At 45.6% G+C, this 24,960-nt stretch overlaps 1 protein-coding gene across 46 annotated transcripts in view; it reads left to right on the forward strand.

The window, feature by feature from the left end:
- The window catches only part of Myt1l (myelin transcription factor 1-like), a 406,515-nt gene that overhangs the window by 112,332 nt on the left and 269,223 nt on the right, over positions 1-24,960 (forward strand). For 41 of the 46 annotated variants that reach the window (XM_087552088.1, XM_087552095.1, XM_087552097.1 and 38 more), the window contains 1 exon segment: positions 4,180-4,286. The exons of the other annotated variants lie outside the window; for them this stretch is intronic. The gene's annotated coding sequence lies outside the window, so the exon portion shown is untranslated. 46 annotated transcript variants of the gene reach the window in all.

Raw genomic sequence — 24,960 nt, forward strand, 5'->3', positions numbered from 1 at the left:
GGAAGTGGACATACTTTGAATTTCATAGATGTAAGAAAATTGAATTATCATCTCACAAGCTGTTCTAAAACAGAGTGCACGTACGTAAGCATGGGAGTGGGGCTCCTAACATATGGCTAACTTGGCATGAGGGGAAACACAACGCAGCTCCTGCAGGAAGACGGGGAACCAGAGGGTTCCCATAAATTATTAGCACAGGTCCTTCATCGTGGCCTGGAATGTGGTCTACTGATAGAAATCAGTAGAAACTCAGGGAGAGGAGGCAGAGATGTGTATGCAAGTCATAGTGATGTTCATTCCCACAGGCAGCTGGGATAGCTGGGATGCACTGCTTCCTCACCACCATCTGGACTCCAGACGTGACCACTAAACTAGAAGGAAGTCCTGTTGGAAATTGCCTTTTAGGTCCAGATGGTGCTGGGACACCAGTCTAGGAAAGCAAGGCATGCTCAGGACAGAGTCTTTGGGCTGTGTCTCATGAGGTCTCATTATTAACTCCAGCTCAGCCCACCGAGACATTTACTCTTCCCTCTGCTTCTCGAGGACTGGCAGGCAGTCGTCTGAGTCTTATTGTTCAGCACTGCAAGCCTGAGGAAGATGTACTGTCAAAACATGTCCCCCATGTTTTAGCCTAGGCTCATGTGGAACTCTGAAAAAGGAAAAAAATTCTTATTAATTTATTCTTTCATATCACATCCTGACCACAGTCTCTCCTCCCTCCCTCCTCCCTCCTCTCCTCCCAGTCCTTCCCCCAGCTCCCTTCTCACACACTCCCCCTCCATTTAGCCCCCGAAAAGGGAAGACCTCCTGGGGATAGCAACCAAATGTAGCATATTAAGTTACAGCAAGACTAAGCACCTCCCCTCATATCGACTGCATGAGACAGCCCAACAGAAGGACAAGGGTCCAAAGAGCAGCCAAAAGAGTCAGAAACAGCCCATAATCCCTCCATTAGGATTCCCCCCCCCAAAACACCAAGCTATATAACTGTAACATATATGTGGAAGGCCTAGGTTAGGCCTAATTTTTGGTTCAATCTCAATGAGCCCCTATGAGTCCAGGTGTTTTTGTTCTGTGGGGAGGTTTTGTGTTGTCTTTGACATTTCTGGCTCCTACAATCAAGAAAAAAAAATTACAAAAGCTAAAATCATTTCCAGTGGAGTGGAAGTAAAGCTGTGATGGTAGCCCACACACAGTTCCTCACAGCTGAAGCCTCTTATACAAAAGGCATTTGTGTCCTAAGAAGCCTCAGGCAAGTCAGGCCTGCAGGGCTGAAGGGGCACCAAGTCAGGTGCTGGCCCCAGGAGCTCAGACCACACAGGACACACCTCACAGGCCTGAAACTGGAAGGGCCTTATCATCCCCTGTGAGGCAGAAAATGTTCCAGAGCCATTCCTAAAGCCATCAACCAATGCTCAGAGCATCAAATGTGCCCAAGCCGAAGAAGAAATGCCTGGAATCAGCCACGCGGCTTCCTACAGAAAAGCCATTTGTGCCAAGTACACCACGGGGCACTGGAAATTCTTTGAAAAAGTCTGAGTGTTGTCGGGTAGTTTTATGTCAACATGTTACAAGCATCGGAGTGCAGAGAGCTTCAATTGAGAAAATGCCTCCATAAGATCTCGCTATAGGCAAGCTTGTAGAAATTTCCTTAATTAGTGATTTATGGAGAAGGGCCCAGCTCATCACGGTTGTGCTATTGCTGGACAGGTGATCCTGGGCTCTGTAAGAAAGCGAGCCATGAGGAGAAAGCCAGTAAGTAGCAACACACCAATGGCCTCTGCAGCAGCTCCTGCCTCAGGCTCCTGTTCTGCTTGAGTTTCCGTTCTGACTTCCTTTGATGATGAACAGTGATATGAAATGAGCTTAATAAATCCTCTCTTCCCCAAGTTGCTTTGGTTATCGTGTTTCATTGCAGCAACAGTAACCCTAACAGGTGCTAAGGAAGGATCAATTTTAAATTTATCCCAGCATCATGACTGTTAGGTAGAGAGGTGATCACCAATGGGTCTGTTGTTCAGAAGACCTCCTTCCACTGCTGACTCAGCCCAGCCCTGTGACCCCATATGGCCCCAGAAAGAACAGTGTTACCATTTAAAAATCAGGGACCTCAAATTTGCATGCTCATTGCTTCCCCATAATCTGACCTGGAGAGCAGGTACCAGTTTCACAGATGTTAAGAAAAGCCAGATTACAGAGATACCCCTTCAGCGGCTGAGAGCTGACAAGGTTCTGCACTCTGACTCCTCTTGTCCTGCAAGACTGGGGCTCTGGATTCTGAGCTGCAGAGAAGGTATTAACCCTGAGGAAGGCCTAAGTAGGGGGCTCCTTGAAGGGAGGACTGACTGACAGCAGTTATGACATTTGCCACTGTCATGTAAAAGTTACAGGTGCAAACGTACTGTAGATAAAGGAGCAGTCATTGTTGAGGAAACGAAAGCATTGTGTGCATCTGTAATGCATGTCTGTGTGTGTGTGTGTGTGTGTGTGTGTGTGTGTGTGTGTGTAGGACTGTATATGTGGGTGAATACATGTGTGATTCATGGTGAGTGCATGCACATGTGGGAATGAATGTGCATGTGTGTATATGTTTGCATATGTGAGCATGCATGTGCACAGATGTGTGAATTGTGCACATGTGTGTCCAGACTCAAGAATATATGCATTTGAGCGTGCGGGTGCATGTGTGTATGTGTGTGTGTGTGTGTGTGTGTGTGTGTTTGTGCGTGTGTGTATGTGTGTGTGTGTATGTGTTAATGGTGTATGGGTATGTTGGTTTACTGTGTTCTCACAAGGGAAAGCAGGAGAATCTGCTCTAACTGTGCTTTGCAGATCATGTGTATTATGTAGGAGGCGGGTACTGGCCTCTCTGTCCCCTGGCTGAGCACTCTGAATGCTGACTTATCTCCAGGTAGCCTGTGAGAAGTGGAGCGTAGTGTCTTTTAGAGGATTTATGGTAACTCTGCTGCATGTGGCTGATGTAAACTGGAGAGCCCTGAGGGTCTCTTCATTCCCTGCCACACTTCACTGCCACCCATTAACACCTCGGCTGTTATTGCTATAGACTGGATTTAATGAGGCCTCTGAATTGAAGCTTAGCATCAGAAACAATGGCTTCTACAGCCAGGCACCTAGTTCTCTAGCTCTCTCCATCTCTCCAGCTTTCTCTCATTTGTTTTAAAACGCATTCTTTCTTTGATAGTACCCTTAGAAATAATTTAGGTATTTAAAAATCAGAACCACGGCAATATTGTATAAAGTTAATAAAATATATTCTAAATTTCTATTCATGAAGATAATTTCTTTTGTTTGTTATGTTAAAGATAAAGCGGGTGACATGTAGAAGTCTCCTGGGCATTGCCAAACTGTATTTTGTATGAGCAAAAGAACCCAGTTTCTAAGAAATTAACATAAAAGATATTTCTCACCTACTGCATGGCTTCCTGATTTCATTAAAGCAGTGAGGAAGATAATAATTGTGTAGGCTGCCTGGAGTTGGTCCATCTAAGTATTATTATATGCACTTAGGTTTCACCTCAAACAGGGCATGCGTTTAAAATTGGCAATTAACTCAGATTTCAAAGTGAACTAACTAAATTTTTGTTTATGTGTTTGTTTGGTTTGATTTGGTTTGGTTTTGGTTTTTGGAGACAGAGTTTCTCTGTGTAGTCCAGGATGGCCTGGAACTCACTCTGTAGCCCAGGCTAGTCTTAAACTAAGGGATTTGACTGCTCCTGCCTCATAAGTTCTGGGATTAAAGATGTGGGCCACCATTACCTGGCAACTAAATTGCTTTTTACATGAATTTATTCATTTGTTTGTTTGTGGGGGGCGCAACCAGCCGGCAACTAAATTGTTTTTACATGTGTTTGTTTGTTTGTTTGTTTACTTACTTATGTGTGTGTGGCGGGCATGTAGTGAGGGTGTTGCCACAATGTTTATGTGGAGGTCAGAGAACAACTGTGGAAGTCAGTTCTCTCCTGGGCATCTAACTATGGTCATCAGGTTTGATGGCGAGTGCCTTTTACACACTGAGCCATGAAATCAATCAAGAATTCTGGGCAACAACTACTTAGCATGTGGATGCCTGTCTTTAAACACAGCTCTGGTTTAATTGTCAGTGCACAGGTCAGCCTGCCTTTGCCTCCGGTCACTAACTGTGTCCTCATTGTTCCTTAGGAAAAGAACGGTAGGAGGAATTGGTGAGAACACCCAGCTAGCATCTTCAAGTCCTGTGGTGGGAGGCAGCAGTGCTGGTCCAAAGAGGACCCAGAGAGTGAACTCAGGTACCAAGTCCTTTCCTACTTGATGCTGTGGGTCACCCCTCAAAGCCTGTGGGGGCAGAAATTACACCATCCCTTTTCCTAACACAGCCATTTCATATTTACAGAGCATTTGCTGTTTAATGTTCTGTTGTTCTTGATAACGGTTAGACATGGGTGACATGATAGGGCACACCACCCTGTAGGTGCTGTGACTCACTATTGGGCTGCAATTGTGAGAGATTGGGGCTGTATTTCCTTTAAAATCATAACCTGTCCTGCAAACAGGTTCTAGCAGAAGAGGCCATATTTTGAGTTTGCAAATTCTGGTCTAGAGGGTCAGATTCGGTGTGTGACCATAATATGAACCAGACCCCAGAACAGGCCAGAGCTCAGCCTGTGGGTGTGTGCAGTGGCCTGACTTCGAAGCCTCTGCTCTGTCCTCCTGAGTGCATGAAGCCCTCTTGGGGAAAGGGAAAGGGAAAGGCTGGTGAAATGTCAGTTGTTCAGGATTCTCTGTGTGGGAAACTCTGGTCTGAGTGTTCAGGTTCACAGAGCAATAGTAATTTGTTTGTCTGCCAACTACCCCATTTGCCTGTCTGGTAATGGAACTCCATCCCACTCTGTGGAAATGAGATGCTGCTATTGACTCCCATATGCCACAGCCTGGTGGGGCTGCCGTCTTTAAGAGCCTTGTGAACTGCAGTAATAGGTCATGGTTGTTCCTATTATTTTCCCTTCTACACCCTACGCATTTCCCCTGAAGAAACCCAGTGTGTTCATTGGTTCAGCTTGGGAAAGGCATTAGGCTTAATTGTACATTTCCTTGCAGTTAAAAAAAAATACATAGACAACAACAGACCCTGTTCAAGTTTAGTGTTAACTCATACGTTCAGTTACGTTTCTGAACTTTAGGTTTCAAGCTTCCGGGTTTTGCCATAACTCATTGAGTTTTAGTGATAAGACTGCTTAGTGGACTATTTTCTACCAAAGTAATATTTTCATGAGCCTTTATTGAATTGATATTTTTTTTATTAACTTGAGTATTTCTTATATACATTTCGAGTGTTATTCCCTTTCCCGGTTTCCGGGCAAACATCCCCCTCCCCCCTCCCCTTCCTTATGGGTGTTCCCCTCCCAACCCTCCCCCCATTGCCGCCCTCCCCCCATAGACTAGTTCACTGGGGGTTCAGTCTTAGCAGGACCCAGGGCTTCCCCTTCCACTGGTGCTCTTACTAGGATTGAATTGATATTTTTTAACATTGAATAAATGTTTCCATTTGAATGAGGATTATCAATGTAGTTTAATTAAAAGTATTTAATATGAACCTCATGGAAGGTAAACAAAGCATCAAAAATGAAGAGGTAGCAACTAGTTTTGAAAAACCAATCCATGTATGTGCTGGTGAACTTGGCCTTCTACAGGATCTCAACCAGGGCATCCTTTTCATTCTGCAAGGTATACCTTATGTGGATATACATACATATATGTATGTATGTATATGTATATATGTCTACATGTATGTGTCTATGTGTCTTTTGTATATGTATTTATATGTATATATGTATGTGTGTCTTTTGTATATGTATTTGTATGTATATGTGCATATGCATATATGTATGTGTGTATGTATGTATGTTTGATATATGTATACATATGCATATATGTATATGTCAGTTGAATTTGCTCAAAGACGGTAAAATATCCTTGGGCTTCTTAAAGCCTCTAATCTGTACTGCCCTTGTTCTCATGACTTTCTCTATGACTTTATGTGATTAGTTAAGCAAATGTTAGCAGACTGTCCTGGGTGTGAGGGTTCCTAGCCAGACCCAGTCAGAAAACAGGGATAGTCAAAGGCACAAGTACATGTATTTCACATTGGTGATACCATCCAGTTCTCAGTACTTGTGAGCTGCATCTTATGCTGACTTTGGTGGTGACTGAAGATGAAGGTCCTATGTGGAATTCCAGAAAGGGAAGAAGACACTGCCAGTGACACTGCAACTTTAGGAATTGTGGGGTAAGGTGATTTTGTTTATTTGGTTGCCTTGGTCGTTTGAGAAGGGTCTCCCACTCCTGTAGTCTAGACTGGTCTTAGATTTATAATAATCCCCCCTCCAATGCAGAAATATAATGCCAGTGCTTATATGGTCATGAACTAGATCACAATCTGGGGATCATTGTGCCACCGCTCAGGGTGACATTCTGTGCTGATTCAGGCCAGCGCTATGGCTCAGATCTTAAGTGCCTCCCAAAGGCCCACGTGTAATAGGAAAGTAGACCTTTCATAAGCTGGGTCACAAGGAGTGTGCAATATAAACAGTTCCATTGAGGCAAACGCATGTTGAAATGTGCAGAGATTGTGTGCATGTGCCATTTCTACTTTTGTGAATCTGTGTCAGAGGTGGCATTCACCTGTATGTATAAATGTGTAGTTTGCATACTCTATAGTAACTATAGGTATAAGTCCTTACTGGGAGAGAAAAACTCAAGCCCATCCTCTTTCTCTAGCTTGTTCAAACTGTGTGGTTTATAGACTTTCTCTTCCATTTGCTCCCATCAAGGAATGCCACCAAATTATAGAGCCAAAGTCAAGGGACAATCAGTCACAGACTGACACCTCCAGACTGTGAGCTAAAATAAACCTCTCCTTTCTTATGGAGTTGACATGGCAGCTGTTTGCTCTAATGATGGAGAATAAAGTAACAGAAACAAGGAGTAAACATTTTAGGGGCTATTACTGCAGAGCTTCTGAGGCCAGGAGTCACTGCCATCATACAAAAATGAGCCACCGATAATACTAGACCAATCAGACAGGGCCAATCCCAAGAAAACTCTCTTTGTAAAACGATTATGAGTGTCAAGGATGGGACCTCAGAAATGCTAGTAATACTGATGGTTTCTGAGATGGGAGCCCCATGCTACTCTCCCTTACAGACTCCACAGTAAGGTGTGTTGGGGGGCATGCCCATCAGGAGCTTGCTCTTGTTAAAGGATGCAATTCAGGGCCCAGCCTGAGCTGGTTGCTGCTGTAAATCCTACAGTCTGTTGTGATCAAGCAGGCCCCAGGAAGCCTACAAAATTCACAGAGGAGTTTCTAGCATTTCCATGGCAACACACCACTCTGCCGACCACCTTGAGATCCCCCAGGTGCACTGCTCACTGCTGTGAAAATGACTGACAGAAAAGCAAGAGAGCCATTCATTTTTATCACAGTTCAGAGGAACACAGGCTACACATGAAGAGAGAAGGCATGGAGGGGAAGTCATATTCTATCTGCAGTCAGGAAGCAAAGATCGAAGGTGTTCAGCTGGCCTTCTCCTTCTCCTGTTCAAGTTGAAACCCTGATATATCCTCCTTTCACAGTTAAACCTCTCTGGAAACACCCTCACAGACAGGCCCCAGGGGTGCGTCTCCTAGGTGATGCCAAATCTTCTTACAGGACAGTGAGGATTAACCCTCACACCAAGTGAAGCTAGGCTCTGTGACTCTGATACCCAGGGTGGAGAATGGCTACAGGGACCACACACAGCACCAGGAGAGGACAAGCCTAGAAAACTAGTAACACCTGGGCAAGTGTCCCTGGAACAGTGCCTGAGCTATTGGGCAGGCCAGTATCCCATGACTTGCTACAACACAATTCACTCAGCTTGTTTTCCCAAATACTGTGTAATAGGAAAACAGAAAGATACAAAGAAAATAAAATACTAGACACAAAAGAGAGTTCTTTTCAAATTCTCTGGTATCACAAGCTTAAAGGGGTTAATTTCTGGAACCATTCTATACAGTATACTGATGAACTATTTTCAAAGGCCACTTTATTAAGGATAAGAATTTGAAGCACGGATTTTTAGTGGAAACAGATCAGCAGGTGACTCCCCTGCATGCAGCACATCCTGGATTACTTTCTAACAACTCCATGCAGTGCCTGAGTGAGGGAACAACCTTCAGGGAACACTGATGTCACTATTGCAGGAAGAAGGGGCTTCTAGACACAGGGCAGGATGGGTAGCTGAAGGCAGAAGGGTAGTGTATCCCAAGAGGTCAGACCAGGGGACAAGTACTGCCTTTGCCTCATAAAATTTGAGCATCAGCTTCCTGCTTCACTAAAGGATAATTGTCATTTATTGTTAGCAAGTGAGAAAAAGTCTAGAATGCATGATGCTGGACTGTGGTACAGTGTTGGCCTTTGTGTTTGATATGAGGGCGGCTGGAGTCACCTGGAGTCAGCCACCACCTGGTGCCTAGAGCTCTTACAAGACTCTTAGGAGGTGGAGCTGGTCACCACAGCTTTTTACAAAGGATCGGCTTTAGGGGAAGCCTGCTTGTGGAGTGAGTTGCCCACAGCAGACCCCACAGACTGTCTTGCTTCTCTTATTCCAGTGTTCCCCAGACCAAGGAGAGCTGTGCAGAGCTTGGAGCTCCTACAGGGAAAGACGGGGCTTATCTGTGTTCCAGCTCTTAGTATGTGGCTTGCTCTGTATGGCACGTGGGTGGTTGATCCCAGCAATGAATGGATGATTTTACAGCGAGACAGATGCTACTATGAATTCCTCACAAGGAGGAGCTGTCAGGATGACCACTGGTAAATATTACTCATGTGAATAGTAGGATGCAGATCCTCTTACTGTCTTTGTAATAGACGTCTGTAGCCAAGGGTCAAAGGTCAGAGGAGCCATGCTTGTTACTCCCAACCTTCTCTGCAGTTCCCCCTGCAGTCTCCTGGAAGCATCATCGCTTTCTAAGTTTGGCCTTGAGCACTTATGCAGTGCAGGCCCCCGAGGTCCACACATGATGATCCACTGACTGCAGGCTCTCTGTTTCTTCAGCTTCTTAACTCATTGCTTCTTATAGCTGTACAGGGAGAGAAAGGAGTTTGCCTATAAGTAAATTAAATAGATGCTTCTCTTCCACAATAAAACATCTTGAGATAGATTTATTCCATGTCTCTCCTACTGCATAGCAGATACTGGACAGGAAAATGGAACTAGAACTGTGCTGGAGAGCTACTGGTGGTGAACTCTTGAATGGGGGTGGGGGGTGTCGTTTGAGGTATATATTCAAAAGCTAACCACACTATGGAAAGAAAAGTGGAGCATCTAAAGCGACAGTTGCAGTATGGTACCAAAGCAGGAAAAATGCATGTCTGTGGAAGCTTCCCCGAAGACTCCTCTGGCCATGTACCGAGCTTCCCCATCATCTAGGCAAGTGCTAGGGAATCAGGGATGTGGGCGCTAAGCAAAGGCGCCACTGTGAGTTCAGATAGTAGCTGTGCAACATGGAGTGGTTACAGATGAGCTACATGCTGAGAGATAGGGATGGGAGAAAGAGTATCCACTGGACAGAATCCAGCAGGAACTGCTGAGGGTCTCAGCGGGGCCAGGGATATATGATAAATGGAGGTGTGAGCTCGGGAGACCTAAGATAAAGAAATGTTCAGAGCGCTCGCCATCCTGACAGTGGGAGGAGCTTCCACACTCACCTCTCACATCAGTTTTGTGTTTGGAATAGTGGGAAGGTACCATGTCACAGGGCCGCTATCACTCCACACAGCAGCGCCTGATTCATGTAGCTCCATGGCTGCATACAGCCAGGCCCTCTCATTACTATTCATGAAGAGCCAAGACTCACTGGCTTTACCATAAAAGACTGAGGCAGAGCCACGCTGATTTATATCCGTGCTGTGTGCTCAGCTTTTCCAATCAGAGTGCCTTCACTTCACAGCTGTGTCAAAAATGAAGTGGTGCTCTGTGAGCTGCTGCAGGAGGATTTCAAGGACATTTTGTCAAAGGAAAATGCAAGATGTAGAAGAGAAGTGAGGCTATGGCTGCACACATGTGTACATTTGCTTATATTTGCATAAAGCATCTAGGGATGACAAGAAGCCAGTAGAAATGTTTGTGTGTGCTTCTGCAGATAATTCAGAATCCAGAGAGAAATTTCTCATTATTTTTCTTCATTCATTCATCACTTGCATTTTTTTTTTATATCTGAAACACGCAAATGTGTTTCTTAGTCAAAACAAACTTTATAAGAAACCCAGAAGTATTTTCAAGTAAGCCCCTGATGTGCCCCTTAGGCCCTCAGATGTGACAGGTTCGAGCAGTTTAAATTTACCTGTAAAGACAAGCAGAGCTCCTGAATGCCGAGTGTGGACATGAACTCTGGCTGTGAAAAGCAAGTCACGGTTGTTCCCTGGACCTCAGGCTGCAGGGATGTCTTCCGAATCCCGTTTGACACTGACGTGTTGATGCAGACTGCAGTTGATCGGAACGGTTAAAACCTGAGTTGGAAAATAAGGAAAGCAAATCAAGGTATGGCAGTGATGGCCACAAGAGATAAGGAAGATGGAAGAATGAGGGAAGGGAGGAATGGGAGAGGGAGAGAGAAGAGGGTACTAAGAATAAAAGAAAAGGAGGGGGAAAGAGTAGGAGGTGGTTATAGAGGTGGAAAAGAGGGAAGGAGAGGAAGAAGGGGAGAGGAGGGAAGAAGGAAGGAAGGGATGAAAGGAGAAGGGGTAGCAAGAATGAAGGAAGGAAGAAAGGAAGGAAGGATGGAAGGAAGGGAGAATGGAAGGAAGGAAGGAAGGAAGGAAGAATGGAAGGAAGGAAGGGAGGGAGAACTGAAGGATGGATGGAAGGAAGGAAGGAAGGAAGGAAGGGAGAATGGAAGGAAGAATGGAAGGAAGGAAGGAAGAATGGAAGGAAGGAAGGAAGAATGGAAGGGAGGAAGGGAGAATGGAAGGAAGGAAGGGAGAATGGAAGAAAGGGAGAATGGAAGGAAGGAAGGAAGGAAGGAAGGAAGGAAGGAAGGAAGGAAGGGAGAGTGGAAGGAAGGGAGAATGGAAGGAAGGATGGAAGGAAGGAAGAATGGAAGGAAGGAAGGGAGAATGGAAGGAAGGAAGGAAGGAAGGAAGGAAGGGAGAATGGAAGGAAGGGAGAATGGAAGGAAGGAAGGAAGAATGGAAGGAAGGAAGGAAGGAAGGGAGAATGGAAGGAAGGAAGGAAGTAAGGAAGAATGGAAGGAAGGAAGGAAGGAAGGGAGAATGGAAGGAAGGAAGGAAGGAAGGGAGAATGGAAGGAAGGAAGGAAGAATGGAAGGAAGGAAGGAAGGAAGGGAGAAGGGAAGGAAGGAAGGAAGGAAGGGAGAATGGAAGGAAGGAAGGAAGGAAGGAAGGAAGGGAGAATGGAAGGAAGGAAGGAAGGAAGGGAGAATGGAAGGAAGGGAGAATGGAAGGAAGGAAGGAAGGGTGAGTGGAAGGAAGGAAGGAAGGAAGGGAGAATGGAAGGAAGGAAGGAAGGAAGAATGGAAGGAAGGAAGGAAGGAAGGGAAATGGAAGGAAGGAAGGAAGGGAGAATGGAAGGAAGGAAGGAAGGAAGAATGGAAGGAAGGAAGGAAGGAAGGAAGGGAGAATGGAAGGAAGGAAGAATGGAAGGAAGGAAGGGAGAATGGAAGGAAGGAAGAATGGAGGGAAGGAAGGAAGAATGGAAGGAAGGAAGGAAGGGAGAATGGAAGGAAGGAAGAATGGAAGGAAGGAAGGAAGGAAGGGAGAATGGAAGGAAGGAAGAATGGAGGGAAGGAAGGAAGAATGGAAGGAAGGAAGGGAGAATGGAAGGAAGGAAGAATGGAAGGAAGGAAGGAAGGGAGAATGGAAGGAAGGGAGAATGGAAGGAAGGAAGGAAGGAAGAATGGAAGGAAGGAAGGGAGAATGGAAGGAAGGTAGAATGGAAGGAAGGAAGGAAGGAAGGAAGAATGGAAGGAAGGGAGAATGGATGGAAGGAAGGAAGGAAGGAAGGAAGGAAGGGAGAATGGAAGGAACGAAGGAAGGAAGAATGGAAGGAAGGAAGGAAGAATGGAAGGAAGGAAGGACGGAAGGGAGAATGGAAGGAAGGAAGAATGGAAGGAAGGAAGGAAGAAAGAATGGAAGGAAGAAAGGAAGGGAGAATGGAAGGAAGGGAGAATGGAAGGAAGGGAGAATGGAAGGAAGGAAGGAAGGAAGGAAGGGAGAATGGAAGAAAGGAAGGAAGGGAGAATGGAAGGAAGGAAGGAAGGGAGAATGGAAGGAAGGAAGGGAGAATGGAAGGAAGGAAGGGAGAATGGAAGGAAGGAAGGAAGGGAGAATGGAAGGAAGGAAGGAAGAATGGAAGGAAGGAAGGAAGGAAGGAAGGGAGAATGGAAGGAAGGAAGGAAGAATGGAAGGAAGGAAGGAAGGAAGGAAGGGAGAATGGAAGGAAGGAAGGAAGGAAGGGAGAATGGAAGGAAGGAAGAATGGAAGGAAGGAAGGGAGAATGGAAGGAAGGAAGAATGGAGGGAAGGAAGGAAGGAAGGGAGAATGGAAGGAAGGAAGGAAGGGAGAATGGAAGGAAGGAAGGAAGGAAGGGAGAATGGAAGGAAGGAAGGAAGGAAGGAAGAATGGAAGGAAGGAAGGAAGGAAGGAAGGGAGAATGGAAGGAAGGAAGGAAGAATGGAAGGAAGGAAGGGAGAATGGAAGGAAGGAAGAATGGAAGGAAGGAAGGAAGAATGGAAGGAAGGAAGGGAGAATGGAAGGAAGGAAGGAAGGAAGGGAGAATGGAAGAAAGGAAGGAAGGAAGAATGGAAGGAAGGAAGGGAGAATGAAAGGAAGGAAGGAAGGAAGGAAGGGAGAATGGAAGGAAGGGAGAATGGAAGGAAGGAAGGAAGGAAGGGAGAATGGAAGGAAGGAAGAATGGAAGGAGGGAAGGAAGGGAGAATGGAAGGAAGGAAGGAAGGGAGAATGGAAGGAAGGAAGGAAGGAAGAATGGAAGGAAGGAAGGGAGAATGGAAGGAAGGTAGAATGGAAGGAAGGAAGGAAGGGAGAATGGAAGGAAGGAGGGAAGAATGGAAGGAAGGGAGAATGGATGGAAGGAAGGAAGGGAGAATGGAAAGAACGAAGGAAGGGAGAATGGAAGGAAGGAAGGAAGAATGGAAGGAAGGAAGGAAGGAAGGAAGGAAGGGAGAATGGAAGGAAGGAATAATGGAAGGAAGGAAGGAAGAATGGAAGGAAGGAAGGGAGAATGGAAGGAAGGGAGAATGGAAGGAAGGAAGGAAGAGAGAATGGAAGGAAGGAAGGAAGGAAGGGAGAATGGAAGGAAGGGAGAATGGAAGGAAGGGAGAATGGAAAGAAGGAAGGAAGGAAGGGAGAATGGAAGGAAGGAAGGAAGGAAGGGAGAATGGAAGGAAGGAAGGAAGGGAGAATGGAAGGAAGGAAGGAAGGAAGGAAGAATGGAAGGAAGGAAGGAAGGGAGAATGGAAGGAAGGGAGAATGGAAGGAAGGAAGGAAGGAAGGGAGAATGGAAGGAAGGAAGGAATGAAGGAAGGAAGAATGGAAGGAAGGAAGGAAGGAAGGGAAAATGGAAGGAAGGAAGGAAGGAAGGAAGGGAGAATGGAAGGAAGGAAGGAAGGAAGGAAGGGAGAATGGAAGGAAGGAAGAATGGAAGGAAGGAAGGGAGAATGGAAGGAAGGAAGTATGGAAGGAAGGATGGAAGGAAGAATGGAAGGAAGGAAGGAAGGAAGGAAGGGAGAATGGAAGGAAGGAAGGAAGAATGGAAGGAAGGGAGGAAGGAAGGAAGGAAGGGAGAATGGAAGGAAGGAAGAATGGAAGGAAGGAAGGAAGGAAGGAAGGGAGAATGGAAGGAAGGGAGAATGGAAGGAAGGAAGGAAGGAAGAATGGAAGGAAGGAAGGGAGAATGGAAGGAAGGTAGAATGGAAGGAAGGAAGGAAGAATGGAAGAAAGGAGGGAAGAATGGAAGGAAGGGAGAATGGATGGAAGGAAGGAAGGAAGGGAGAATGGAAGGAACAAAGGAAGGGAGAATGGAAGGAAGGAAGGAAGAATGGAAGGAAGGAAGGAAGGAAGGAAGGGAGAATGGAAGGAAGGAAGAATGGAAGGAAGGAAGGAAGAATGGAAGGAAGGAAGGGAGAATGGAAGGAAGGAAGGGAGAATGGAAGGAAGGAAGGAAGGGAGAATGGAAGGAAGGAAGGAAGGAAGGAAGGAAGGGAGAATGGAAGGAAGGAAGGAAGGGAGAATGGAAGGAAGGAAGAATGGAAGGAAGGAAGGGAGAATGGAAGGAAGGAAGGAAGGAAGGAAGGGAGAATGGAAGGAAGGGAGAATGGAAGGAAGGAAGAATGGAAGGAAGGAAGGGAGAATGGAAGGAAGGAAGAATGGAAGGAAGGATGGAAGGAAGGAAGGAAGAATGGAAGGAAGGAAGGAAGGAAGGGAGAATGGAAGGAAGGAAGGAAGGAAGGAAGGAAGGGAGAATGGAAGGAACGAAACAAGGGAGAATGGAAGGAAGGAAGGAAGAATGGAAGGAAGGAAGAATGGAAGGAAGGAAGGAAGGAAGGGAGAATGGAAGGAAGGGAGAATGGAAGGAAGGAAGGAAGGAAGGAAGAATGGAAGGAAGGAAGGGAGAATGGAAGGAAGGTAGAATGGAAGGAAGGAAGGAAGAATGGAAGAAAGGAGGGAAGAATGGAAGGAAGGGAGAATGGATGGAAGGAAGGAAGGAAGGGAGAATGGAAGGAACAAAGGAAGGGAGAATGGAAGGAAGGAAGGAAGAATGGAAGGAAGGAAGGAAGGAAGGAAGGAAGGAAGGGAGAATGGAAGGAAGGAAGAATGGAAGGAAGGAAGGAAGAATGGAAGGAAGGAAGGGAGAATGGAAGGAAGGAAGGGAGAATGGAAGGAAGGAAGGAAGGGAGAATGGAAGGAAGGAAGGAAGGAAGGAAGGAAGGAAGGGAGAATGGAAGGAAGGAAGGAAGGGAGAATGGAAGGAAGGAAGAATGGAAGGAAGGAAGGGAGAATGGAAGGAAGGAAGGAAGGAAGGAAGGGAGAATGGAAGGAAGGGAGAATGGAAGGAAGGAAGAATGGAAGGAAGGAAGGGAGAATGGAAGGAAGGAAGAATGGAAGGAAGGATGGAAGGAAGGAAGGAAGAATGGAAGGAAGGAAGGAAGGGAGAATGGAAGGAAGGAAGGAAGGAAGGAAGGAAGGGTGAATGGAAGGAACGAAACAAGGGAGAATGGAAGGAAGGAAGGAAGAATGGAAGGAAGGAAGGGAGAATGGAAGGAAGGAAGAATGGAAGGAAGGAAGGAAGGAAGAATGGAAGGAAGGAAGGGAGAATGGAAGGAAGGAAGGAAGGAAGGGAGAATGGAAGAAAGGAAGGAAGGGAGAATGGAAGGAAGGAAGGAAGGGAGAATGAAAGGAAGGAAGGAAGGAAGGAAGGGAGAATGGAAGGAAGGGAGAATGGAAGGAAGGAAGGAAGGGAGAATGGAAGGAAGGAAGAATGGAAGGAAGGAAGGAAGGGAGAATGGAAGGAAGGAAGGAAGGAAGGGAGAATGGAAGGAAGGAAGGAAGGAAGGGAGAATGGAAGGAAGGAAGGAATGAAGGAAGGAAGAATGGAAGGAAGGAAGGAAGGGAAAATGGAAGGAAGGAGGGAAGAATGGAAGGAAGGGAGAATGGATGGAAGGAAGGAAGGAAGGAAGGGAGAATGGAAGGAACGAAGGAAGGGAGAATGGAAGGAAGGAAGGAAGGGAGAATGGAAGGAAGAATGGAAGGAAGGAAGGGAGAATGGAAGGAAGGAAGTATGGAAGGAAGGATGGAAGGAAGAATGGAAGGAAGGAAGGAAGGAAGGGAGAATGGAAGGAAGGAAGGAAGAATGGAAGGAAGGGAGGAAGGAAGGAAGGAAGGGAGAATGGAAGGAAGGAAGAATGGAAGGAAGGAAGGAAGGAAGGAAGGGAGAATGGAAGGAAGGGAGAATGGAAGGAAGGAAGGAAGGAAGGAAGGAAGAATGGAAGGAAGGAAGGGAGAATGGAAGGAAGGTAGAATGGAAGGAAGGAAGGAAGAATGGAAGAAAGGAGGGAAGAATGGAAGGAAGGGAGAATGGATGGAAGGAAGAAAGGAAGGGAGAATGGAAGGAAGGAAGGAAGGAAGGAAGGGAGAATGGAAGGAAGGAAGGAAGGAAGAATGGAAGGAAGGAAGGAAGGGAGAATTGAAGGAAGGAAGAATGGAAGGAAGGAAGGAAGAATGGAAGGAAGGAAGGGAGAATGGAAGGAAGGAAGGGAGAATGGAAGGAAGGAAGGAAGGGAGAATGGAAGGAAGGAAGGAAGGAAGGAAGGGAGAATGGAAGGAAGGAAGGAAGGGAGAATGGAAGGAAGGAAGAATGGAAGGAAGGAAGGGAGAATGGAAGGAAGGAAGGAAGGAAGGGAGAATGGAAGGAAGGGAGAATGGAAGGAAGGAAGAATGGAAGGAAGGAAGGGAGAATGGAAGGAAGGAAGAATGGAAGGAAGGATGGAAGGAAGGAAGGAAGAATGGAAGGAAGGAAGGAAGGGTGAATCGAAGGAAGGGAGAATGGAAGGAAGGAAGAATGGAAGGAAGGAAGAATGGAAGGAAGGAAGGGAGAATGGAAGGAAGGGAGAATGGAAGGAAGGAAGGAAGGAAGGAAGGAAGGAAGGGAGAATGGAAGGAAGGGAGAATGGAAGGAAGGAAGGAAGGAAGAATGGAAGGAAGGAAGGGAGAATGGAAGGAAGGAAGGAAGGAAGGAAGGGAGAATGGAAGGAAGGGAGAATGGAAGGAAGGAAGAATGGAAGGAAGGAAGGGAGAATGGAAGGAAGGAAGAATGGAAGGAAGGATGGAAGGAAGGAAGGAAGAATGGAAGGAAGGAAGGAAGGGAGAATGGAAGGAAGGAAGGAAGGGATAATGAAAGGAAGGAAGGAAGGAAGGAAGGGAGAATGGAAGGAAGGGAGAATGGAAGGAAGGAAGGAAGGAAGGAAGGGAGAATGGAAGGAAGGAAGAATGGAAGGAAGGAAGGAAGGGAGAATGGAAGGAAGGAAGGAAGGGAGAATGGAAGGAAGGAAGGAAGAATGGAAGGAAGGGAGAATGGAAGGAAGGTAGAATGGAAGGAAGGAAGGAAGGGAGAATGGAAGGAAGGAGGGAAGAATGGAAGGAAGGGAGAATGGATGGAAGGAAGGAAGGAAGGGAGAATGGAAGGAACGAAGGAAGGGAGAATGGAAGGAAGGAAGAATGGAAGGAAGGAAGAAAGGAAGGAAGGAAGGGAGAATGGAAGGAAGGAATAATGGAAGGAAGGAAGGAAGAATGGAAGGAAGGAAGGAAGGGAGAATGGAAGGAAGGAAGGAAGGGAGAATGGAAGGAAGGGAGAATGGAAGGAAGGAAGGAAGGAAGGGAGAATGGAAGGAAGGAAGGCATGAAGGAAGGAAGAATGGAAGGAAGGAAGGAAGGGAAAATGGAAGGAAGGAAGGAAGGAAGGAAGGAAGGGAGAATGGAAGGAAGGAAGGAAGGAAGAATGGAAGGAAGGAAGGAAGGGAGAATGGAAGGAAGAATGGAAGGAAGGAAGGGAGAATGGAAGGAAGGAAGTATGGAAGGAAGGATGGAAGGAAGAATGGAAGGAAGGAAGGAAGGGAGAATGGAAGGAAGGAAGGAAGAATGGAAGGAAGGGAGGAAGGAAGGAAGGAAGGGAGAATGGAAGGAAGGAAGAATGGAAGGAAGGAAGGAAGGAAGGAAGGAAGGAAGGGAGAATGGAAGGAAGGGAGAATGGAAGGAAGGAAGGAAGGAAGGAAGAATGGAAGGAAGGAAGGGAGAATGGAAGGAAGGGAGAATGGAAGGAAGGAAGGAAGAATGGAAGAAAGGAGGGAAGAATGGAAGGAAGGGAGAATGGATGGAAGGAAGGAAGGAAGGGAGAATGGAAGGAACAAAGGAAGGGAGAATGGAAGGAAGGAAGGAAGAATGGAAGGAAGGAAGGAAGGAAGGAAGGAAGGGAGAATGGAAGGAAGGAAGAATGGAAGGAAGGAAGGAAGAATGGAAGGAAGGAAGGGAGAATGGAAGGAAGGAAGGGAGAATGGAAGGAAGGAAGGTAGGGAGAATGGAAGGAAGGAAGGAAGGAAGGGAGAATGGAAGGAAGGAAGGAAGGGAGAATGGAAGGAAGGAAGAATGGAAGGAAGGAAGGGAGAATGGAAGGAAGGAAGGAAGGAAGGAAGGAAGGGAGAATGGAAGGAAGGGAGAATGGAAGGAAGGAAGAATGGAAGGAAGGAAGGGAGAATGGAAGGAAGGAAGAATGGAAGGAAGGATGGAAGGAAGGAAGGAAGAATGGAAGGAAGGAAGGAAGGAAGGAAGGAAGGAAGGAAGGGTGAATGGAAGGAAGGGAGAATGGAAGGAAGGAAGAATGGAAGGAAAGAAGAATGGAAGGAAGGAAGGGAGAATGGAAGGAAGGGTGAATGGAAGGAAGGAAGGAAGGAAGGAAGGAAGGAAGGAAGGAAGGGAGAATGGAAAGAAGGGAGAATGGAAGGAAGGAAGGAAGGAAGGAAGGAAGGAAGAATGGAAGGAAGGAAGGGAGAATGGAAGGAAGGAAGGAAGGAAGAATGGAAGGAAGGAGGGCAGAATGGAAGGAAGGAAGAATGGAAGGAAGGAAGAATGGAAGGAAGGAAGGGAGAATGGAAGGAAGGAAGGAAGGAAGGGAGAATGGAAGGATGGAAGGAAGGAAGGAAGAATGGAAGGAAGGAAGGAAGAATGGAAGGAAGGAAGGAAGAATGGAAGGAAGGAAGGAAGGAAGGAAGGGAGAATGGAAGGAGGGAAGGAAGCAAGGAAGGAGGGAAGGAAGCAAGGAAGGAAGAATGGAAGGAAGGAAGGAAGAATGGAAGGAAGGGAGAATGGAAGGAAGGAAGGAAGGAAGAATGGAAGGAAGGAAGGGTGAAGTTAATAAAAGGACCGACGACATCATCTTGGCTAACAACACGTTTGTGAGTTTGCCTTCCCTGTTGCTCTCACATCTCCCAAATGCTCCGATCCCTAAAACTCTCTAAATTACAAGATGATTTACAAAATCTTCATTAAGAGATTCCATATTACATTATTCATTTACTTGATAATAGTGTGATAATCTTAAGGGCAGAGCCTCAACTTATTTAAATAAAGTGGTTTTAAATACAATGCTCAAGAAATAGCTGTGGAATGGAAGAACGGCAACAGGAGTGGAAAAGAATCCCGAGAACACTACAGGGGCAAGCAGCTTGTATCTTAGTTGTAATTTACTTATTAAATTAGCTATGGAGGGCAGATGGACAGGTAGGGAGGTATAAATATTGATCATAATTTTTATTTTATGTGCATATTTTTGGTTAAAGTAATCCATATAATATGTAAGAAAATATAGGGATTTTTTTCCTTTAAAGGACAAATATTGAAGTATTTAGGTGTGAGTTGTTATGATTTGGGCAGCCTACTTTCAAAAGACTCAAAAACTAGTTTGCGAGTATAAACGGATTTTATGCATGCGAGCATAAAACACATAAAAACACATAAAATGTATGGGTGGGCATATATGATATGTGTTGTATGTTCGTGAGACATGTGATGTTCACATGCATGATTGCTGTATGTATGCACATCTTTTGCTATGTATAAGTGATTGTATGCATGCATGTGGTACGAAGTGCATCTGTAGCATGCATGTATGAGCATCTCTAAGTGGGCATATCTCTGCTTTTGTATATATGTGTATACATGTTGTATGAATCATTTACTCCCCTCTATCAGTATCATAATATAGGCCATACGAACACTAGTTAACCTTAATACATGGATTTTTCTTTTTAAATGTGTTCCATAAACATTCAAGTAAATATCATTGATGGAGGGAATACCACATCAAGCTGAGTCTATCTGTCGATAGAGTTTTGTGAACTCTGCTCCTAACTTCCCTGGAAAGATGCCTACCTTTCTCCTAGAGGCTCCTTGTGGAAACACCAACGAGCTGCCTCTCCTCATTAGCAGAGGATGAGGAAAGCATCTTGTAGGATGGATAGATGTCTGAGACCCTCACCGGGCACTCAGGATGAGTCACAGATGAGCTGTCAGCACAAGCTTTTCCCCAGCTACACCTCGGCATTTACATACTAGTGTCTGGTAAATTGGAATAAACATTACTCAGTGTGATCCTTGTCTGAGGACTTGTGGACAGGGATGTGCTACACACAGGCAAGGTTCATGAACTGTGCTCTGCTTTAAAGTGGTGTATAACTGACTCTTCTGGAAATCCCATCTCTGTCTCTTCTCTCCACCTGCTATAGAAGTACTGTGCACGATACCTCAACTTAAGAACACTATTCCTTAAAGAGAAAGCATGAGCATAGTGACTCAGCAGCTCCTATGTGTGGTTCATACATGAGAGACACGGTGCTAGAGCTTTGTCTTGGGAAAGCCAGCAAAAGTCAAGCTGGCATTGAAACCTCAGCTACTAATATCACCCCTACCACCTTGTTCATGGTGCTCAAGCCAGCTTCTCTGTCAGGACAATTACAGACTTATTCTGTGATCAGGAGGAAGTTGACAGCACTAGCTGTGACAGCCAAGGGATTGGAGCATTCAAAAGACCCAGAGTCACAAACCACATGGAGGAAGAACAAGGACAGGTGGAGGAGGAGACAGAAAACTTGATTATATGACAAGGTAATGTCTTCAGTGCCTGTTCAGTCAAAAGTGTTGGCTCTTAAAAGCCATTGAGACAAAACAATCACAGGACACTCATGCCAATGAACCAGCTTCCAAGGGCAAGGTCATGCTCACTGTTCTGGACGGATCCCTGGTGCTAGGGAGTATTGTGGTTACACTGCTAGATTAGTTACTTTCTAATGCAATGATAAACTATCATGTGATCAAAACTAAGAAAGAAAGGGTTATTTTGGCTTATGGTTCTAGAAGGATTGTGAGAAGGCATGGCACCAGTAAGGGCAGAAAGCTAGCTGATCATATGTTCATCCATACACAAGAAGCCCAAAGAGGAAAAAGCAAAAACAGAGAGCCTTGAAGCCTATTGCCAGTACTTCCTCCAAGATTCCACCTCCTAAGGGCTTCATCCCCTCCCCAGCATTGCCAATCACAAACCAAGTAATCAAATGCATGAACCTATGGAACACATTTCTCATTCAAACCATCACAGTTGACTACATTAAACACAGTCCTAAAGGAATAAAAGGAAATAGCATTACTACCCTCAGTGTAAAGAGCAGGCAGCAGGTTGCTTTTAATTCTTGTTAATTCCATAAAATTTGTCCCAGAACACATTTTCTTTGTTATGTGGCAACCTCGAGATCCTTTGAAAAACTGAGCCAATGGTAGAGGCAGGTCTCATGACAACATGATGTGGGGAAGCCACATTGTGCTGTTTTACTTAAACTTTATCACTGCCTATGGTTTATATAAAATTTATTTCAGTTACAATCTTTACAGTACAGGCCGACAAGATGGCGCAGTGGGTAAGGAACGAAGCCTGATGATCTGAGTTCAATCTCTGGAACCCACAAGATCAAAAGAGATAATCAACTGTGGCAAGTTGTCTTCTGATCGCCAGGCATGCACCATGGTACATATTCGTGTGTGTGTGTGTGTGTGTGTGTGTGTGTGTGTATGCACACAAATTTGTGGTTGATTTGTCCTTACAGAAAACAGACACTGGATCAAAGAAATGGCTCATTGGTTAAGAGCATTCGCCGCTCGTCTAGAGGACCGGGGTTCAATTTCCAGTATCACATGGCAGCTTGCAATTGTCTATGGCTCCAGTTCCAGGGGATCTGACATCCTCACACAGTCATACAGGCAGGCAAAAGGCCATCCAATGAACATAAAATAAAATTAAAAAAAATCATCGTTAAAAATTATTTTTTGAAAAAGATTAGAAACTAATGAAACTCGAGCAGGAAGGGTAACTTTCATGAGCATGCACACACAAACGCGCGCGCCACGCACACACACACCCCCCCCACACACACACACACACATCAGGTGAAATATGGGCAGGATTCTACTTAAGAATTTGGAGAGGTACGGTCAAGTCACCCTCAAATATCTACAAAGGTGCAAATGAACCAGGCATCCGGAAAGAACGCGCTCCAAATGTCTATAAAGTTCACAAGGATCTGAATTAACCACATTTAAAAAATAACCCCAACTCAGCAGCTACACACGTCGAACAATTATTTCTTGTGTATTTCAAACCATATACCACCCACTTCATGGCTCTGCCAACTGTGGCCTTGGAGAAAGTATAGGGAATGCTATAGAGAATGACACAAGATGTTTGGGGGGCATGTGGATGGTACAGAATACTTGTGAGGCTGGGAGGCGGTATTGCGGACAGCTGTAGACGGTATTGGATGCCTATGGGGTAAGATGGTACAGGTCATATAGGGGGATGGGGTGTTGGTATAGAATGTTAGGGCCCTGTGAGGATGATATGTTTCTTGTATGTGTGTGTTGGGGGCACAGAGATGGTACAGGATGCCCAATGTTAGCCCTTTCTTCCTCAGATGTCAGATCCCAGGCCATACAGGAAGCCTGGCTGCTTTAAATGTCTGTGTGCTCAGGAAAAGGGCAGCAAGAGCAGGCAGTTCATGGAGATGTGGCTCTGCTATTTGTCCCATGGAAGAATGACAAGGGCATGACCACCCAAGTTCATCTGTGACATGAATGTTCTCTCTCTCTGTTTCCTTTATGCTGATTCAACACTATTGCCCCAAACAAACAACATTAGTATAACCTGGTGACCCAAAGATCTGACACCAGGCAGGGCCTCAGAGCTTGCTGACCAAGCTTTGGCTACAAATGTCACCTTCTGTTCTTGAGCCCTAGTCTCTGTGTTTGGGGCTTTGCCGGTGTGCCTGTGTCCTGAGGAGTAAACCAGCTGAGGTATCTGCTTCTGCTAGCCAGTCGTGGGCTGCTGACCCCAGACTTGCCCTTTCTGAGAGGCTCTATAACCCCGGACACAAGGACCACCAATGCTGCTTTTTTGTCCGTAGTGGAGTTGTCTTCCCAATTCAAAGCCCATGGTATCACAGTTCCCAAGATGAGGGACCGGGTATGAGCATTTTAAAACAATGACCCACAGATTCTGATGTTTAGGGATGAAAACAGCTACCCAGAGATCTGCCCATCTGAGGATTCTGTGTGCCGCCTCCATTGCACCTGGTTTCCGAGGACCCAGCAAGCCAGCCCCATGGCCCTGGCCTTGTTCAGTTCCATCGCCTGCGACTACAAATATGGTTCATCCTCATCCTTCGTTTCCCTTCCTTAAACGTGCTTATGTCTATACAGTAAACCCCGACACAAACTGTCTAGCCCTTTGGTGGCTTTGCTTTTTTTTTTTCAACTCTTTACTGTTGTATCATGGAAAGGCCCACATACACTTGTGGTGTGGAGTGCCCTGGTGGCCAGCCCTTTTCTGTCTCTTCCCTTCCATTTTTCTCTTCTCCCCAAATGCAGCTTACTTTGAAACATCCAAGTTGTTGTGTAACTTAACTAGAAATAATTCAGGACATTTCTTTACATCATTCTGTTCCACTTTTCAACCCTGACACTCTCCATAAATCTGGCTAAAAACCAAGGAACAGCCATGCTTCAGTCTAAGTGGAAATATATCTGGAAATTTCCTCTTCTGAATTATTTAGTCCATTCCTCTGGAATGCAGTCTCACCCAAGTTGTCAGGCCATGGACAGAAAGTAGACAAATCCTTAGCTAGACAGAATACTTTCCCAGCATCCTCCTTGTGCCCATCTAGAACCCAAGCAACATGCTTACTGCGTGCATCTGTATTCTGATCCATGCTCCTACTGGAATGGCCCCGAAAGCCTGATTACAATATTCTAGGGCTTCTATAGTTTACTGTTCTAATCCTGCCACAGACTAATTCAACACCCTAAAAAATTATACAGACAGGTTTATCCCAGCAATACCACCACTATTCAGTATAATTATTTTAATTGATTGTTTTTCTCACTACTGTGACAGAAACATGTAAAGGACAGAAGGTCTTATTTTGGCTCAGGGTTTCAGATCCTTCAGTCTAGCATGATGAGGAAGGCATGATGACCAAGTCAGTTCCATCAGTGGTAGGGGGAGCAAGAGGCACCAGCTCTTGTTAGTTTTCTCAAAGGACAGAGCTCTGGACCAAATCGTTCTGCTAGCTGGGCCACCATCCCCAGGTTCCGAAAACCTCCCCAAATAGCACCAAGATGTAAAACGGCATTGCTTAAACACACGAGTCTGCGGAGGACATATCCCTCTGCTCCATGACCACCTTTCTAGTAGCCCCGTGGCTTCCATAAGAAGAACCTCTGAGTTCTCCACAGTCCTGACCTGCACTGGTGAATTCCAAGAGTAACCTGTAGATTGTTGTAGTAGCTTGCCAATTGCTTATATGTGAAGTTAGTGATTTAGTTTCTGCGACACCAGTGGTTACAGCCATAACCCAGCTATGTGTGGTCAGTGTGGTTGGTCAAGAGTCAGGAGAGCACACCTTATTACTATTATACATGAGGTGTAAAACTATTGGAACTCACTAAGGTGGAAAAGCCAGTGGTTTCAGCTGGACAGGCTCTTTACAGTCGTGTGCTGGATCATCAGCCCTTACTAGCTCCCTAGCTTCTCTCTGAAGATCATGGTGGGGAGAGGAGTTTATGGGCTAGGCAACTGTTTGCACTGTTCTGAGCATGACCTGCATTCCTAGGAATCCGGGTTCATGATGAAAGAGGTTTTACCTTTCTTGATTAGCATAGCTTGCGAATTGCCAGCCTACATGGGAGTCAACATCCCTCTAGACGGCACTGAGCTGGACCTTGATGCATATTCAGAATGGCAACAGTCTGAGAAAAAAAAATGGAGACTTGGAATTTAATGCTGTCTTTGTTTC

Source organism: Rattus norvegicus, chromosome 6, assembly GCF_021556685.1.
Source record: "Rattus norvegicus strain SHRSP/BbbUtx chromosome 6, alternate assembly SHRSP_T2T, whole genome shotgun sequence".
Taxonomy (NCBI): Eukaryota; Metazoa; Chordata; class Mammalia; order Rodentia; family Muridae; genus Rattus; species Rattus norvegicus.